Source organism: Notamacropus eugenii, chromosome 1 (assembly GCF_028372415.1).
Source record: "Notamacropus eugenii isolate mMacEug1 chromosome 1, mMacEug1.pri_v2, whole genome shotgun sequence".
Lineage (NCBI taxonomy): Eukaryota > Metazoa > Chordata > Mammalia > Diprotodontia > Macropodidae > Notamacropus > Notamacropus eugenii.
Window position 1 is genome coordinate 258,038,415 of NC_092872.1, and position 16,541 is coordinate 258,054,955.

At 44.6% G+C, this 16,541-nt stretch overlaps 1 long non-coding RNA gene across 3 annotated transcripts in view; it reads right to left on the reverse strand.

The window, feature by feature from the left end:
- LOC140525063 (uncharacterized) overlaps window positions 1-16,541 on the reverse strand; it is a 210,092-nt gene that overhangs the window by 143,411 nt on the left and 50,140 nt on the right. Inside the window, exon 1 of one of the 3 annotated variants that reach the window (XR_011973917.1) lies at window positions 1,332-1,415. The exons of 1 other annotated variant lie outside the window; for it this stretch is intronic. This is a non-coding gene — a long non-coding RNA (uncharacterized lncRNA). One more of the 3 variants, XR_011973916.1, reaches the window with a different exon arrangement.

Genomic DNA, 16,541 nt, shown 5'->3' on the forward strand with positions numbered 1-16,541 from the left:
GTATAAAACCTGAGGCAGATAAGGGTACAGTCTGACACCCAATCCCCACCCCTCTATCCTAGAGGAACATTCATAGCCCAGGAGAAATACACCCACAGACACACATGGAAGGACACCTGGGGACACCCAGTAAAACACAGTGACACAGTCCTGCTGTAACAAGGCTTAGCTGCCTCCTGCTCAGCCGTCTCTGAGAACACTCCTGTCTTGCACAGACAGTGTGATTAGGGCCAGTCACAGAAATACCAACAGTGCAAACCTTGCCTTCTCTCTGCTTATGTGGGTTGGCTGCGGGTGTCCTAGATGCTCAAGACAGATTTATGCTAATATATTGGCTGCTGCCTTTCCACCCCCATAGCTCAGCTGCCCTGTTTTCCTTGCTGTGCTAACACTAGCTCTCCATTCTTCCAATGAGGGAATTTTAGGCACTACAATAGGTTAGTGGGGGAGATATTTTTGGATGGGGTGGAGAACATTGGTGTACCCTCCCATTGAACCATGTGAATAGCTGCCTACTCCATCTATGGATAGACGTTGCCCTGAAGTGGAAGCATCGAAACTGGTATTGGCAGCTGTTAAGGATTATAGGATTTCAAGTTGGAAAGGATTCTTAGGGACCACCTCTTCTGATCTCTTCTTACAAATGAGAAAAATGAGTTCTGTGCAGAAGTGACTTGTCTCAAGGCACAAAGGTCTGGCATTCAAACCCAGGTCTTCTGATTTCAAATTCAGGCATTTATCCATTTTGCCATGTTGATTCTTTGATGGGATAAGGGCACTTTCTTCATTGATTAGGCCCAACCTATCACCCCATCCCCAAATCATATAGCTTAGAATCTAATCCTCTGCAGGGTTGCATTTAATCCCACTGGTCTGTGAGTCACTCAACAAGCATTATTTATTAATTACCTTTGGTGTGCTTGTTTTCCTCCATAGAGATTTATTGATTCCAGGAGGGAACATGGAAGGCATGACCCCAGGTGGGAGAAGAGTGGGGAAGAAAATCTGGAGCCAACTTGGAGCTCAGTGAGGGGAGGCAACCCAGGTGGTGCCTGGCAAAGGTGCTAAGACTTCAAGCACAGGGTTCAGGGCCGAGATCAGGCTGCTAGGTCTGTGGCCAAGCTCCTCTCCTCTGGCCCACCTCACACTGAAACATGCCAGCCTAGATCTGGGGAAGTAGGAGGTGTTCCATCCCATGCTCCCCTCAGTTTGACCTAGCACAAGACCTTTTTCTGCAGAGGTGAGTTTCCCCTGAACCTGCCTCCTATCTCCTCCAGAAAAGTCATTCCCTCTCTCTCCTCCTCTCCCCCTTAGAGGCCACATGTCCCTACCTGTCCCCAGGGCTCCTGGATCAGCCCAGCAGCCAGATGCTCTCTTTTATTACAAGATAATTGGTTTCAACAGCTTCCCTCCACCCTACCTCCCCTCTTCCCCCACCCCCAAAGTATCCTGAAGCTACACGCTCTCCTCTGACATCACAATGGGTTGCCATGGAGATGGGACCACAGACAGAGCATAAGAATGATTTGGGGAAGGGGTGGAGAGAAGGGGGGAGGAGAAAGCAGCAGGAGTTGATGAACTGCTCTACAGGACAAAGTGGGGGGATCTTCGGCGCCAAAAGCGGGAAGAGAGTGAGATCTCAGCTCGAGAAGCCAGCCAGTGCCTAGGCTGCGGGCCAAAGCAGGGGACCGCTCTGCAGCAGGAACAGGGAGGTGGGATGGTCCAACACGCCTTCCCTCCTGTTTACATGTGACTTCTATATGCATGAAATCCTCCCAAGTTCTGCAGGAGAGGAGCGTCCGTGTGTTCAGTGAAATCCATTTGCAGTCTGTGGAATCTTTTGGTGCTGGACTGAATCCTCCTGGGTGCTTTGGAGTCCAAGGCTCGGGGTAGCCCAGGATCTGTATCTAGGTGGAGAGATGTTTACTTGACCGCAGGGGGCCTTGACTCTGGGGCCCATGAACTCATCTCCTTGTGAAAAATCATTTTGATAACTATTTCAATATAATTGATTTCCTTTGCAATCCTGTGTATTTGTTTGCATGTGTTTTAAAGCATGATTCAGAAAAGGGGTCCATAGGCTTCACCAACCTGTCACCAGCAGGGTCCATGACACACCTAAAAGCATAAGGACTCCCGCTGTGTGGGATGGGTGAGAGCATTACTCTTGTTTTGACTCCTTTCACAAGAGAGAATTTCAGCAAAATGCTTGGCAGGGGTACAGTGGGGAGGACATTGGCATTAGAGACAGAGGATCTGGATTCATATTCCACCTCTTACACTGCATGAGCCCTTGCACATGAAACATTTCTCTGGGCCTCAGTTTCTTTATCTGTAAAACGACAGAGTTGGAGGAGACGAGCTCTGAGATCCCTTCCAGCCCTGGCTCTGAGTGAAATCTACCTATGTCCTAGAGAATCCATTTGCATGACAGACTATGAGCGCCTAGTGAGTAGGGAGTATTTCTTTCCCTGTACCAGGCTCTGTGCTAAGTGCTTTTTACAGAAATTTTCTCCTTTTATTCCTTGGTGCTATTATAAGCCCCATTTTACAGCTGAGGAAACTGAGGTAAACAGAAATTTAAGTTACTTGCCCAGGGTCACACAGTAAGTTTCTGAGGTGGGATTTGAACTTGGCTCTTCCTGACTCAGCTTGGTGATGCAGTGGATATAGCAATGGACCTGCAGTGAGGAAGACTCATCTTCCAGAATTCAAATATGGGCTTAGACACTTACCAGCTGTGCAAGTCACTTAGCCCTGTTTGCATCAGTTTCCTCATCTGTAAAATGAGCTGGAGAAGGAAATAGCAAATCACTCCAGTATCTCTGCCAAGAAAACCTCAATGAGGTCACAAAGAGTCGGGCATAACTGAACAAAAACCTCCTGACTCCAGGCTCAGGGTTCTAGCCACGATGGCACCAGTTGCTTCCAATGAGGGGAGGGGAGGCAGGAGGGTCTTACCATGAATTCCCGGCTGTGCTAAGCACTTAGCAAATATTATCTCATTTGATCTTCGCAGCAGCCCTATGAGGTGGGGGCTGTTGTTACTCCCCCTTTACATCTGAAGAAACAGGCAAAGGTTGAGTGACTTGCCCAGGGCTACACAACCAGCAACTCCTGAGGTTGAATTTGAATCTAGATCTTTGGGGTGTCAGACCAAACACTGTGCACTATGGCGCCACCTAGCTTCCTTTAAAGGGGAAGATACCCTAGTACTATCTATAGGGAAATTTCATATACATATATATGTATGTATATATATGTATACATACACACATATACACGTATGTGTGTGTGCATATAAGTATATATACATATATGTACATGTATACATCTACACAGAGACATATATACACCTGCATGATAGATAGTAGGCAGACAGGCAGATAAGTAGATAGACGGACGGACAGATGACAGATAGTATATATGGAGGTCATCTGAAAGGGGCAGGCATTAGCAGCTGGGGGTACTGGGGAAAGCCTCTTACATAAGGTGGGATTAAACAGAGTCAAAGACTCTAAGAGCACACAGCAGGTACTTAATACATATGTACTGACTGACTGCTGGTGGGTGTGGGGGCATGTTCATAGACCATCAGAATGAGAAGGGACCTTAGAGACCATCTGGTCCTTTTCCTACGTGTGACAGGAGAGTCAACCAAGGCCTAAAGAAAGAAACACATGGCAAATTCTAGAACTAGAACTTGGATCTCTTGATTCCTAGTGCAGGACTCTCTGAGCTCTATGCTCTATTGATTCTCTGGCTGGAGTCGGTGTTTCAGCCCATAGAAACAGACTAAGAGATGGGGAGGGAGGAGTTGTCCCTTGCAAAGCTAAGACCATGGGGAGTTTTAAAGTCATGGCTTCATTAGTGGTATGCTCTAACAACCGAACTCACTGGCCAAAGCCTCACACTAGAAAAGGCTCTCATTCCCTAACCCATAGTTGGGAGCAGCCCCAAGATTCAGGAAGGGCCTATATTGATAGTATTCCCAGCATTCCAAAGATGATGGGGACCCCATTTAACATATTCTTCTTCCAGGAAGTGCCCCACAACACCCTAATCATCTTGACAGAGTGGAAAGAGTTAGACTGTACTTAAGAGCCAAGAGATATGGATTCGAATCTAGCTTCTTAGTTGTGTGAACTTGGACAAATCACTTTCCTTCTCTCTGACTCAGTTTCCTTATCTGTAAAATGGGGATCATAGCTCTTGTGCTACCGACTTCACAGGAATGTTGTGGGGGGGTATTTGTATAAATACTCCCAGCTCTCCAGAAAGGGGGGAAACCATATTTATTACTGAGCATGAAGTCTTCCTGGACTGGATGCATTCCATTGCCTCTCTTGGAATCCCTCTGTTATAGTGGGCTTGTCTCCCTGATACCTGTGTAGCTCCTTTAGAACAGAGTCCAGCCATGAACAAGGCCCATGCTCCCCAAAAGGGACTACTTCTTCTGTACGTGTTTTCCATTCTGGCTCCCTTACCCTTGTCCACACTCATAGAGTCATTGAAGTCACTGCAGATCCCTTTCTGTTAATGTCTTTCCTGGGCTCCGTTCATTTCCAAACTGTCTTCCACACAGCTACCAAAGTTTTACTCCTAAGGTACATCTTCAACAATACTCCTCCCCAGCTCAATAAACTGTGGCTCCCTACTACCTCTAGGATCAAACACAGAATTCTCTATTTAGTATTTAAAGTCCTTTACAACCTGACTTCTAGACTTCACAATCTAAGTACAACTCCTGCCTCAGACATTTTACTAGTTGTGTGATCCTGGACACTTAAGTCTCTCTGTCACCCTCAGTTTCCACATCTGTAAAAGGGACATAATATTGGTACCTACCTCACAGGGTTGTCATAAGGGTCAAATGAGAAAACGTAATATGTTTTGCAAACCTTCAAGCTTTATATGAATGCTATCATGATCATTTTCTTCCTCATCACAAGCTTATATACTCTACATTATAGTCAAACTGGTCTTCTTGCTGTTCCTCATACATAGGATTCCTGCCCTCATTTCTGTGCTTTTCCTACCTAGACTATTCCCCATGCCTGGAAGATACTCCCCTCTCACCTCAGTCTCTGAGATTCCCTAGCCTCCTTGTTCTAATGCTGCCTTTTACATGAAGGATTTCCCGATTTCCCCAGTTCCTAGGAGCTATTCCTGTAAATTGCCTTATACTTATTCAGTACATATTTCTATGTGTGTTGTTTGCCCCAAATAGAATGCAAGCCAGGGGGCAGAGCTGGTTTCTTTTTATTGTCTTTGTATACACGGTAGCCCACAATGGCATTGTGGTCTGAGCACTTTGCAAACCATGCAGTGGTGTACAAATGTTAGCTTGTGATATTATTGCTGTGGTTGGCTGAATGATAAAATATTCAACAAGCTTACATAAAGTCCTCACTATGTGAGTATTTACTCAGGTCTTCTGATTGCAATTCCAATGATCTTCCCATTCCACCAAACTTCCTTCCTGTAGGGTCCCCTTGGTCTGGGTTCTATCAAATCCCAGTTCCTTGAAACTTTAATGAAGTAGTGCTCTTCAGAGTTGTGGCTCTCCACGTTAGCAAATCTGCACCCCACAGGCAGTAAAGGCAAGGGCCATTTCTTCACAAACCACTTACAATTTCCATGAGCTAACCAGCCTAGAAGGATATAGTTTAGGGAGGAGTTTAAAGGGGAGGGGCTATCATAAGAGAATAAAAGGAGAGGAGAACTTGCTTGTGGTCTGTGGATTATCCTCCCAGGTACCCATCTACCTCCTTGAGAATAGGTACAATCCCCCTAGGAGAGTTGGTTCAAAGAGCATTAGCCAGGACATTTCGGAGTGAGGTATAGAGTGAGAGACCTGCAGTCAGGAAGACCTAAGTTCCAATCCTCTTTGTGACATGTTAGATTTGTGACCCTTTGCAGATCACTTCAGCTCTGAACCTCAGTTTGCTCATCTGTAAATAGCAACCACAATACCTGTAAAATTAGCTTTACAATATCGTAATACTTATTTTGATGAGTTTTGTGAGGCTCGAATGATGTAATTTATGTAAATTGCCTTATAAACTTCAAAGCATTATTTTTTCTTTAGACAGACCTGTGATTTCACTGGAATTGGAAATCTGCAATGGAGGAACTCCCTCTACCAAAGCATCTGCTCTGAAACTCACAATTCCACAGTTATCTGGTGCCCTGAGACTGTATGTGTGTGTGTGTTTGTGTGTGTGAGTGCTTCTTTTCAAAGGCAAGTCATATCACCTCTGAGCCTCAGTTTCCTCATTTGTGAAATGAGGATCAATGATAAGTTTACTATATACCTAAAGGGAATTCTTTCTAGGAAGACATTTTGCACACTTTATAGGGAAATAGAAATGTGAGCTATTATTATGGTCCAGAGAAGGAAACGGGAGAAAATACAGCTGCTACCCTCAATCAACCCACAGCGTGACTGAGGAGCCAACAAAGAGACCATAAACATGGTCACAGATTCAAAGTTGGAGGGCCTGTAACAATCATCTAGTACCATCCTCCATTTTACAAACGAGAGCACAAGTGACGGTGCATCAGAGTGCACTGGTAGAAGTGGGATTTGAATCCAGGTCCTTGGAATCCAATTTAATCTGTTTTCCCCTGCTGCCTCCCACATGGGACAGTAACACAATACTCATTGTTAACATTTATTCCATGTTTCTAAATTCACAAACATTATCTCATCTAATCCTCACAATCACAATAAGAGTTAGGTGCTTTTTATTACTCCCATTTTACAGATATGGAATTTGATCCTGAGAAAGATGAAATGCCCAGGGTTACTTAACTAATAAGTTCTTGAGACAGGATTTGAATTCGGGTCTTCCTTATTTAACTGAACCATTCAGCACAATGGGAGAATAATACACGTTGATAAGAATTCAGATTCTGAACTGAGTGCAATCAAACGTAAAGCATTTGGTTAAATTCTCTGGCCAGAAAATACTCTGAGGCTTGAGACATATTGACAGAGTTCAGAATTGCTGGACTGGGCAGCCTGGGCATATGGCATACTCTCCAGATAAAGAGAAAGTTGGGGAAATATTGGACAAAACAGAGGAAAATTCAGCCTGATTCCATGCCAAAAAACCTGCTGCACATAATCAGTATTTTTTAAGCACCAATAATTTCATGTTTATTATTTTGAAAAGGAAAATATCCCTAGCTGTGACATTTTCTCATGAAACACAGGAAACCCCCTCCTGACTTTCTCAAGAACTTTGCCACCTAGCTTCAAACCTTTCCTTTTGCTCCGTGTGTGTGTGTGTGTGTGTATGTGTGTGTCTATAATGACACCTTGGATTCTAAGTCAAAGGGTGTCGATTTGAATCTCATAATTCCTGTCCATGTGACCCTGCCTGAGCAACTCATTTCCCCTTACTGAACCTCCTCTGAGAGGCTCAGACTAGATCAGAGATATAAAACACAGAGAGACATCAGAGATTACCTAACCCAGTCTCTCATTGCCTCTTGGCAAGACTATTGTAATGCTGTTCAGTTTTTTCAGTCATGTCCAACTCTTTGTGACCCAGTTTAGGGCTTTCTTGGCAAAGACACTGGCATGGTTTGTCTTTCCTTCTCCAACTCATTTTACAGATGAAGTAACTGAGGCAAACAAGGTTAAGTAACTTGCCCAGGGTCACACAGATAATAAACGTCTGAGGCTGGATTTGAACTCAGGCCCAGCACTCTATGCTCTGTGGCACCACCTATCACTATTACTATAGTAGCCTCTTTACAAATAGGTCTCCCTTGCCTCTAATCCCTCTTTTCTCCGGTCTCTCCATTCAACTGCCAAAATAATCCTTTTTAAAACTTCAACCACATCATTCCTCTATTCAAAATCCATCATGAAACCTTTCCTCATCTCTTTAGCTGTTTATGCCCTCCCCTCTAAAAATTACCCCCTTTTTATTTTCTATGTAACTTGTATATATTTATACATGAGCGTGTGTTCTCCAGTAGAAGGCAAGCTCTTTGAGGGTAGGGACAGTTCCAGTTTTGTCTTTGTATTTCGAGCATGCAGTCTTACAGACAGCGAGCACTTATTAAGAACGCTTATTGATCGACACATTGAAATGGCTCTGGAATTCAAGGCCCCTCACAATCTAGCTCCTCCCTCCTTTTTTTTTTTAAAGCAAATATAAATGCACAAAGGTTGAAGGAAGCAAGACAAAGTATGGGGTCTGGAGAATTGGAAGCCTTGAGTAGATGGGACAATACTCTAGTTTCCAACCAAACTGGATCACTCAGCTTCTCCCCTCTGCTAGACCCTCCCATTTCAGACTGCCTTCTTCAGTCTTTGTGAGTTAATGTAGATGTATGCCATCTCTCACTCCTGGGATAACCTGTTCCCTCATGCCAGCCTCTGGACACCCTTTCACTTTACATTCAGCTCAGGTGCTTCATTCATGAAGCTTTTCCCTTGATTCCCATACCCCCTCCAAATGAAAGTATTTTCTCCTGCCTTTATCCTCTTTTTCTCTCTTCCCTCTCTCTCTCTCTGCTCCTCCTCTCTCTGTCTCTCTGTCTCTGTCACTGTCTCTCTTTGTCTCTCTCCTCTCCCTCTCCCACTCTCTTTCACTGTCTCTCACTCTCACTCTCCCCCACTCTCTTTATTTCTCTGTTCCCCTCTCTTTCCTTTCTCTCCCCCCTCAAATTTCCCAAGAGTGCTCATTTGGATCTATCCTTTACCTCACCACATTCTAGTTTCTATCAACATTTGTGTTTGGATTTCATCCCATTTATCAGACTGAAGACTCCTAGTGGGCAGGAAAGATGTCATTTTTCACCTTTGAGTCCCAAGCCCCCAAAAGGGTCTTGTATATTGTAGGCAATTAACAAATGTTAATCAAAATGAGTCACATTTAGGCCCTTTTCACATCCCTTTTATAAAGTTTGGAAAATACTGGTGTGCACAACAAATGAGGGGTTACTAAGGAGAGGGGGTCATTACAGACTAGAATAATCAAGGAAGCCTGCCTGGAGGAGGCGGGCCTTCCTGTTTGGTGACCTCCCCATGAGACTTTTCCAAAGAAGTTGCCCGTTACCTACTGACTGAGTAGGGGCTCCCCTGTCCCTGAACAGGCTGAGCCTGGGGCCCCTGGCTGTTTGGTGGTGCCTCCTGCTCCCTATTGTCTGTATTTCTTCTATCCGCAGCCCTGTGAACTTAATGCCCAAAGGAATAGTTCAGGAGCAATTAGCAAACAGCCTATCCTCCCTGCATCACTCCTGCCTTAGTCTCCTCCTTCTTTCTGCTCAATAGGCAGCTGCTGTTTCACCTTCCTAATTACCTGTACCTGACTAAAACACCCCTATGGGGAGAGAGGCAGAGACCAAAAGGGAAGACAGACAGGAAAGAGAATAGAGGAGAGCAGAGGAGAAAAAGAGAGAAGAACAAAGGAAAGGAGAGCAGAGGACAGAGAGAGAGAGTAGCATATGTGTGCAACCAAAAGACAAGCCACAAGAAAGAGACAGGGAGAAGCAGAAGCACAGGAAGAGAGGAAAGAGGCATGGATAGAAGAAAAGAAGAAGGGAAAAGAGAGGAAAGAGGGAAGGAGATAGAGAAGAGGAGGAAAAAAGAGAGAGATGGCAGGTGTAAATGGAAGGAAGAAAGTGCTAAGAGAGAAGGATCAGAGATGGGAGGAAGCAGGACAGGAAAGGAGACAGATGGATGGAGGAGGAGCCTGGCAGCAGCCAGTCCTCCATTGTCCTCACCCACATGTCATGGCTTACTCCCCTGGAAATCCTATAAAGCTACATAAAGCATATGTCTCTCAGGACCAGGTCCTACGAAGCCCTTGACCTTCAGCCTTCCCAGAGGACAAGCCTACCCCAGCCCACAGCATCACAAGATCACAGGATTAGAGTCAGAGGAGAGTCCTATTTAGCCCAATCCTCCCATCTGACTGAGGAGGAAAGTGGGAGGCAGAGGGGAAACCAACTGGATCAACCTAGTAAGGGAGCAATCTGCATTGATAGAAGTTCCTCACCATGAACACCCTTAGCTGATGAAACCACAGGCTCAGTTTGGTTTGGTTTGTTTTACACAATAAGTAGTAGAGTCAGGATTCAGATGCGAGTCTTTTGACTGCACTCTTAACACTATATAGTACTACATGAGCAAAAATGCATTTTCAGCACCCCATGGGAGGACAGCATCTTCTGCACTCAGCATAGGGTTCTCTCCTTCCATTCTTACTGGCATAGAAGGCACAACTAAGCTCATCTTTGCCCCCACCTGTAAAGCACAGTCACCTTCCTGGCCCAGGTCCAAACCCAAAGATGCCAAATTCAGATTCTGCATTAGGGCCAGCTATCCTACATTCCTCTCCTGTACCTTACCTGTATAGGAAAAACTGCTGCCTTCATCAGATGATTTCAGAAAGACCAGGTAAGTCCCATCCCTTAATGTACCCCCATCCCTCACATAAATACTCTGGTAATTTCAGTGTACAAAGCTAGGTCTATCCTGATCATGGGTCCAAAGCTTTCTGCTTCCTCCTTTGCTTATCCAGACACTGTCCCCATTCTTCGCATTCACTGTGTACACGTCTACTCATGTTTATATTTTGGTTTTGCCTCTGTATTCCCAGCCTCTAGTACAGCACCTATATGCAGAAGGCGCTCAACAAATGTCTATCACAAATTCTTAGACAATGTGGCCGCTGTGTTCAATGTCTCCAACCTTATTAGGAAGGTTCCAGCCCCAAAGCTGGTCACACATCCTTGAATTTTCTGCCTTGAAGATATCAAACAAGTTCAGAGTCTTGTATCCTCTAAACTTCCCTCACCTTTTCCATCATTGGATACTTGTGTTGCCAGGACCCTCATTATCCTGCTCACCATTCTATGGATGCACTCCAGCTTGGCAAAATGATGCATTTTCTAAAATGCAGGGCCTAGAACTGCATAAAATATTCCACAAGGGCCTTAATGATGGAACTACCACCTCCCTAGTTTCTGCTTCGCAATCTAAAAATCCCATTTCCTTTTTTGCCTTCCTCCTCACACTGAAGACTTACATCAAGCTTGCAGTCTACCAAGACCCCCCAGTTCTTTTTTTACCTACTACAAGTTTCCCAACTAATTTTTAAGCTTGTGATTTTATTGGCATAGGGAATGCCCAGGGAGGAAACTGCAATTTGCCAGTAGTCTTGACTTTTCTTTTGCCACTGGACTTCAATGACTCTGGAGGAGAGAGTGAGGCTGATGACTTTCCACAGCTCTGCTTCACTTAAATCCAATTCACAGGAAAGTCAAAAAAATCACCCTCATAATACCATTGGTCCTCTTTGAGAAGGAAGGATGAACAACAGTTTTAGAAAATTGTCTGGGGCACCAAAAGGCTAAATGACTTACTTGCCCAGGGTCACATAGCCCATACTACCAGAGCTGGACATAAACCTTGATCTTCCTGCCTCTGATTCTGACTCTTTACTACACTTCTTAATCATGACATTAGTTAAAATGCAAAGTGCTCTGGGAGGACTACGTTTTAAATTGTTCTCAGTTCCTGAAAACAGAGTGTAAAGGAGTTTATAGAACCTCAGCAGTATTCAATGAATGAATGGATGAACTCCATGGTTCACTTACCTCAGGTTTCTATGAAGGAGGAGGAGGGAAAGACAAGCTAGAAGGCACTAGGACTCTCAGGAGGGCAAAGGAAAGGGCCCAGAACTGAGGGCATAGAAGACAACCTTGGTGAAGGACCCATACTCCTCTATTGCCTGCCTCCATTTCCTGGCCCAGGAAAAATGGGGATCAAGATCTTATCCCCCACTTTCTGGGTATCAAGGCCTGACCCCCTATTTTCTGTGGATTAAGGTCTGACCACTCATTTTCTGTGGATTAAAGTCTGACCCCCACTTTCTGGGGATCGAGTTCTGACCCCCCATTTTCTAGGAATCATGGTCTGACTTCCCACTTTCTCCCTCCTTCCTTTCAGTTCCTAGGACTACAACCCAGGCTTGCCCACAGCTGTCAAGCAGAGGAGAAATGAAGAGGTCTGATCAGCTGTGCCCAGTCCCACTCCATTCCCTCTCCAGAGGAAATGAGGTGATTTGTATTCATTTTGTTGCCAGCCAGTCACCCTTTGCCCACCTCCTCCTCCTCCTCCTCCTCCTCCTCCTCCTCCTCCTCCTCCTCCTCCTCCTCCTCCTCCTCCTCCTCCTCCTCCTCCTCCTCCTCCACTCAGCTGCCCAGAGAGCAATCCCCATCATTCTGCTCCTCCTGGCTCTCCTGTCTACCCCCTCACATTCTTAGGCTCACAGGATGTCAGAGCTGGAACGTTCCTTATAATATGGAATATCAGAACTGGGAGGGACTTTTGAACATAGAATGTCACAACTGGAAGGGACCTTAGGAACACAGACAATCAGAGCTGGGAGAGAGGGACCTTAATAGATAGAGTGGAGAATGTCTGAAATGGGAAAGATCTTATGGAACATAGAATGTGAGAGCTTAGAATATTCTCAGAACATAGGATATTAGAACTAGAAGGGCCCTTAAAATATAGAATGTCAGTGCTTGTAAGGAGCTTAGAGATCACTAAACACCTAATTTTACAGAGGCAGTTAAATTGTAGGACATAACATGCTTGAAAGGACTTTAGAATATATAAAACAGCAACCATCTATGCTGGAAGGGAAGCTAGACATCAATGAGTTTCTCTCCTTCTCCCTCCCTTATTTTACAGAGGGGAAACTAAAATCTAGAAAAGTAAAATGATTTGCCCAAGGCCCCACAGCATGTTTCTGGCAGGATGGGGTCTGGATGCCAAGTCCCCAAATTCTAGTTTGCTGCTCGCCCCACTCTATCAGCCTGCCTCCCACCCCCCTCACTCTCACTTTCCTACAGAGATAAGATCTTCCCTGCCTTGTGAACCTCAGGATTTGGGAAGACTTATGATCTCAGAATGTTAGCATGAGAATTGTTATACCCCAAATCATTCTGCCTTGCTTTGAATCCAGGGCTCTTCACCATCCCTCTTTGGTACTGATCATACTTTATCTTGTTTTATTTAGTAATTAGCCTCTATACTTAATCTCCCCTGCAAAGCTGAGAGCTCCTTCAGGGCAGGCATCAGATCACTTGCATACCTCCCAGAGCTCTTAGCACTCGGCTTTATGCTCGAAGCTGATGGATATAGATTTGTTAGAGAATCACAGACTCTCTAAGAAATCATCTCACTCAACACACACCTAAGGAGGAATTCTCTCTGCTGTGGGAGGGCCTTACCTTTTTGATGTCCTGGCCTCAAGGGCAGTCTCGTGAAGCTCATGGACTCCTTTTCAGAATAAAGTTTGTAAATGCATCAAACAAAATATTTGGGATTACAAAAGAAAGTTAATTACATTGAAATATCTTTATCAACATATCCAAAAAAGTAAGTTCATGGACCCCAGGTTAAGAACACTTGCTTTGCAATATCTCTAACAAGTGGGCTTTCATCCTCTGTTTGAAAACCTCCAGAGATGAGGAACTCACTACTTTTTTTTTTAACTCACTAGGCTTTTGAGTCATTCCATTCTACTTTGTGGTCTCCCTGATTGTGAGGAAGTTCTCCTTTGTATTAAACTGAAATCTATCTCCCAGTAACTTTCTCCCTGATGCTTCTAGGTCTGCCCTCTGGTATTAATCCCTCTCCCATATGCCAGCTATTCAAATATTTGAAGGTGATGGTCATGTTCCTCCAAAACCTTGGCCTCTCCAAGATAAATATCCCCTGTTCCTTCACCCAGTTCTCTCATGGCATCATCCCAAGACCTGTCACCATTTTGGTCTCAGCTTTCATCCATGTTCCAGCTTGTCAGTGTTCCTCCTAAAATGCAGTACTGACTGAATGTACTACTTCATATGTAGTATGCCCAGGAGTCCACTGTCACCTCCCTTGCGCCAGACATTATCCATCTTTTAATTAAGCAGGAGAGTAGCCAGCAATGGACACTAAGTGGCTGTGCCATCTGAGGAGCAGTTAAGGGAACTGGGGATGTTAACTTAGAGATGTGGGGATAGAGAGAGACAGAGGAAGAGATAAACAGACATAGAGACAAAGAGAGAAATAGAACAAGAGAGAAAGAGACAGAGATAGAGACAGACAGAGGAAAAGAGGAGACAGCTGAAGAAAAAGATAGACATAGAGATAAAGACAGAGAGGAAAAGAGAAGGAACCTTGTAACTTCAGACAGAGAGGGGCTTCAGCATATGGGTATATATAAAAAGAGAGAACTGGCATGGAGATGCGATCATGGGGAGTATTTGTATGTGCCTGTAGGAGAAGGTACACTGAGTACACTGAGCTATGTGTAGCTAACTTAAGATTTATGTATGGGGATGAATAAAGTGCGTATGTATAGTGGATGGTAGTGTGAGATAAAGAAGTATAACAGGGAGAGCGTGTGTGTGTGTGTGTGTGTGTGTATGCGTGCACACATATATGTATGTGTTTGCAAACTCCTGGCAGAGTGGGGAGCCAGCCCTAGCAAGGAGATCATATGCTTAAAGGAGAATGGGAAGACACAATAGGTGGCCCTGTGTGTGTGAATGAGGAGTAGGGAAAGGGAGGGCACAGCAGGGAGGAAACTTCGTATGAGAAAGAGAGAGCTTCTGGGGGGGAGGGGCGTCCAGCCCAGCAGGGAGCGTGTGTGTATGTGTGTGTGTGCATGTGTGTGTGTGTGTGTGTGTGTGTGTGTGTGTGTCTCTGGGGCCCAGAACAGCAGAAAGACAGGTGCAGGAAAGGAGTAATAAGGGCAGGTGGATGTTTGCAAACCACAAACCCCGTCATCCCAAGATCCTCCCCAGAGACAAAAGGAAGGAAAGAAACCATAGTCCCAGCTCAGCCCTGCTCTTGCTCAGCTCAGCTGCAGAAGCTCAGAATTACACAATGAAAATTCTGCCTTACCTGACTGCACCTAGTGAGGAGGCTACTCAGGATGGAATTCAGGGGCATATAGGGGGAACAACACTGGCTCTGGAAGCAAAAGGAATTGGGTTCAAATCCCCCCCTGCCCTTGCCTGACTGTGTGACCTCAAGCAAGTTACTTAGCATCCCCCAAAAGGAGCAATTTAAAGCTATTTCCAATCGGGCTCCAGGCTGTACTTCCAGGTTAATTAAATATCTTTCCCATTCCCATGATCTACTCTGTAGTACCCCAAACTTGGCACCCCATCTCCTGCCTCCACTCCTCTATACTGGCTGTCTCCCACTCCATGCCCAAATGTATCCCTCACCCACCTCTTAGAAGGCCTAGCTTCTTTCTAACCTCAGTTCTGTGTGGTGTGCTGGCCATTAGTATTCCCACCTAATTTCTCAAATTATCATGTATATTACTACATGGACAGATAGGTAGCACAGTAGATGGAGCTCTGGACCTGGAGTTAGGAAGACTCAAATGTGTTCAAATCTAGCCTCAAACACTTACTAGCTGTTTTACCCCAGGCAAGTCACTTAGTTTCCTCATCTGTAAAATGAGCTGGAGAAGGAAATGCAAAGCACTCCAGTATCTTTGCCAAACACACACACACAAAAAAAAAACAAATGGAGTCACAAAGAGTCAGTGGCACAGAGCCGTGAACAGCAGCCCTGAAGTTTTTCTGAGTTCAACTCTGGGCTCAGATACTTATTAGCCAGGTGATCCTGGGTAAGCCACTTAACCCGGTTTGCCTCAGTTTTCTCATTTCTAAAATGAGTAGGAGAAGGAAATGGCAAACCACTCCAGTAACTTTGCCAAGAAAACCCAAATGAGATCATGAAGATTCAGATACAACTGAAATAACTAAACAAAACATCCACCTAGTAGAATGTATAACCTGTTTGAGGCCAAGATCTATTGAGAAACTTTTGCCTCTACGTATCCAGTGCCTACACATAATGAATTTTTAATAAATGTTTATTGGATTAGATTGGACAAAGAAGCAGAACAGGCTGATCTGGAATATGGGAAATCCTCACAATCTCCTGGCCCCTCAGTGGGGCTTTCATGGGAGCTACTGAATCATGTAAGTGTTGGACATCTTAGTTCCTATTTCAAGGCAAATAGCATGAGTAACTGATCATCGGTCTGACATTTTGGTATATTTGGTATATGTTTTGGTCAAAGTCTTGCCATGTATACTTAAGATAACAAAGAAGGTGCCATGGGGAAGGTATTGAAAAAACAATGATGGCTGGAGGGGCTGTGGAAAGACAGGCACGCTAACTACAATGTATTCCTCTTGGTAAAGCTATGAACTGATCCTGATTTGGAAAAAACAATTTAGTATTATTCAAGAAAAGGAGCTATTTGTGCTCTATGACCTAGGAATCCCAGTACTGGGCTTATAACCTAAAGAAATCAAATACTGAAACAAAAGTCCTCCCTATACCAAAACATTCACAGCAGCACTTTTTGTAATATGGAGGGGAACAACCAACTCTAGAAACAAAGTAGGCAACCATTGATTGGAAATGGGCTGAACAAATATTTAAGTAGATAGGAATGTCTATGAATATCATGGAATAGTATTGAATC